At 50.5% G+C, this 2785-nt stretch overlaps 1 pseudogene; it reads right to left on the reverse strand.

Annotated features, from left to right (window-relative positions):
- Positions 1–1439: 1439 nt before the first annotated feature.
- LOC139826309 (olfactory receptor 14A16-like) lies at positions 1440–2396 on the reverse strand (annotated as a pseudogene).
- Between the last annotated feature and the right edge of the window lie 389 nt (positions 2397–2785).

Here is a 2785-nt window from a genome sequence, read left to right on the forward strand (position 1 = left end):
TGGACTGGATGAGCTTTCCAGGTCCCTTCCAATCCCTAGCATTCTGTGATTCTGTGATTCTGTGAAAAAAGTGGCCAAGAAACTGACCAAGGGAGTATAACATCCCATTCACGTGAATACTTCATATAAAAGTGGGAAATCACGAGGATCTCGTCCCTTTTGCTGATGGCAAACATTAGGAGAGGATCTTGCTAGTACTCCCTGTGAACTGAGGCCTAGTGAGAGACTGAATCCAGCTGCGGTCAGCTGCAGAGTCCAGTCCAGGACGTTGGCTGCCAGCGCCTCATTTGCCTGAGCAGTTACTGGGACTTTAAAGATTGGTTTTGTATATTTTTTATTGTTTTGTATATTTTTTATTGTTTTCTCTATTTTTATTAGTAGCATTAGTAAAACATTTATATTTTTTCCATCTCTCTTCTCTCTGTCCTCCTTTCTCTCCTGATTGCCTGTCCTTAGTGGGAATGGGGAAGAGGAAGGGACTGAAAAAGAAAGGGGGAGCAAAGAGGGCTAACACTACATATGCCACGGTTGTCACCACGCAATCAAAACCTCGACATCTGTACAAAGCAAATATGGACTGCTGAACTACTCATTCAGTGTCCTTCTGTGAAGGGAAGAACAATCTCTGTGGGTGAGAGGCCAGTGCTGGAAATGGTGGTTCTGAGGGGCCAGTCCATGATGATTGACCTGAGGCTCCATCCATGGGGTGTCCAGTGCACAGGGGCACAGCCCAGCCCCTGCTCTGCTGGTCCTGCAGGTCTCTGGCAGGAGGCCTGGCTGTGAGAGGACACTGCTGTGTGCCAGCCCTGCACACACACACTGTTCAGATGTACACTCGCGTCTCATCTGTGGCCACTTTCTTGGGCATGTTCTTAACAGAAACTTCAGGAACACTTAAGTCTTCTGACACCGCCCTAAGAAGATCACCTGTCTTTATAGAAGTACTTTTACAAAGGCCAGGTCTGTCACAGCAGTGCCCATTGCCTGTCCCTGCCTGCGCTCACAGCACTGACACACAGCAGGACGGGGACCAAGCTGCCAGGGCACTCAGGCCTTGCAGCAACACAAGGGATGAGAAGGAGAGTGTGGGACTGGAACCAGAACAGCTCTGGAAGAACAAACGCTGGTGTTCCCTGGCAGTGCTGCCATGCTGGACATTTTTCGCCCTTCTCCCACACACAGTAACTGTCCCTGCAGCTCCAGAAAAGCCTTGGAGGAAGAATATCAGAGAAAAACATCACTGCAGAGCCCTTTATTTCGTTTAAGTACACAGAGAGCATGGCTCCATATTCATACAGCCAGTGGGTTGAAATGGAAAAGCAGACAGTGAGTTAGAAAGTGGTTGACAAAAATAAAAGGATTTATGAAAATATAACCACCACCACCACACACACACACAGGTCTGGGCCTCTAATAAGTTCCATTAAAACTGTTATCCATTAAAGAGAGGATGCTGAACACTTTATTATTTTTGAAATGCATCTCGCCATTAGTTTCCTCAGGGCATCCGCGAGCTCCTTGTTCCTCATGCTGTAGATCAGGGGTTTCAATGTTGCAGGTATCAGCGAGTACAGAACAGACACCACCAGATCCAGGATGGGGGAGGAAATGGAGTGGGGCTTGAGGTGAGCAAATATTCCAGTGCTGACAAACAGGGAGACCACGGCCAGGTGAGGGAGGCAGGTGGAAAAGGCTTTGTGTCGTCCCTGCTCAGAGGGGATCCTCAGCACGGCCCTCAAGATCTGCACATAGGATACCACAATGAACAGAAAACATCCAAATCCTGAACAGGCACTAACCACAATAAGCCCAGATTCCCTGAGGTAGGAGTGTGAGCAGGAGAGCTTGAGGATGTGGGGTATTTCACAGAAGAACTGGCCCAGGGCATTGCCCTTGCACAGTGGCAGTGAAAATGTATTGGCCGTGTGCAGCAGAGCATTGAGAAACCCAGTGGCCCAGGCAGCTGCTGCCATGTGGACACAAGCTCTGCTGCCCAGGAGGGTCCCGTAGTGCAGGGGTTTGCAGATGGCAACGTAGCGGTCGTACGACATGACTGTGAGAAGTGTACATTCTGATGTCAAAAAGAAGAGAAACATAAAGATTTGTGCAGCACATCCCAAAAATGAGATGGCCCTGGTCTCCCAAAGAGAACTGGCCAAGGACTTGGGCACAATGGTGGAGATAGAGCCCAGGTCAAGGAGGGCGAGGTTGAGCAGGAAGAAGTACATGGGGGTGTGGAGGTGCTGGTCCCAGGCTATGGTGGTGATGATGAGGCCATTGCCCAGGAGGGCAGCCAGGTAGATGCCCAGGAAGAGTCAGAAGTGCAAGAGCTGCAGCTCCCATGTGTCTGTGAACAGCAGGAGGAGGAACTGGGTGATGGAGCTGCTGTTGGCCATTTGCTGCCTGTGGGCATAAGGACCTGTCCAAGGAGGAAAGGACACTGATGGTTTAGATGAGACTTCTCTGGAGGAAACCAAAGCCATTCCCCACAGACGTCCCCCATAAAGAGGCATTTTTCTTTTTCCAGGAGAACGTCCTGGTTGGAGCCCTCGTCAGTGCTTGATGAGTGTGCAATGAAGAGCAGGGTCTCTGCCCAGGGGCTCTTGAGGAGTCAGCCTGACCCTGTGTGATTGGGTGGGCAGGGGCCAGTCCTGGGGTTCAGCTGTGTCAGCTGGAACTGCTCCTGGTGCAGAAGGGACTGTCAGCATCTGTACCCCCAGGCCTGAGAAATTGAGTTTGAGAGCTTTGATGTTTCTACAGCTCCTTCTCCCCTCCCACCCTGGGG

Source organism: Patagioenas fasciata, chromosome W (assembly GCF_037038585.1).
Source record: "Patagioenas fasciata isolate bPatFas1 chromosome W, bPatFas1.hap1, whole genome shotgun sequence".
Lineage (NCBI taxonomy): Eukaryota > Metazoa > Chordata > Aves > Columbiformes > Columbidae > Patagioenas > Patagioenas fasciata.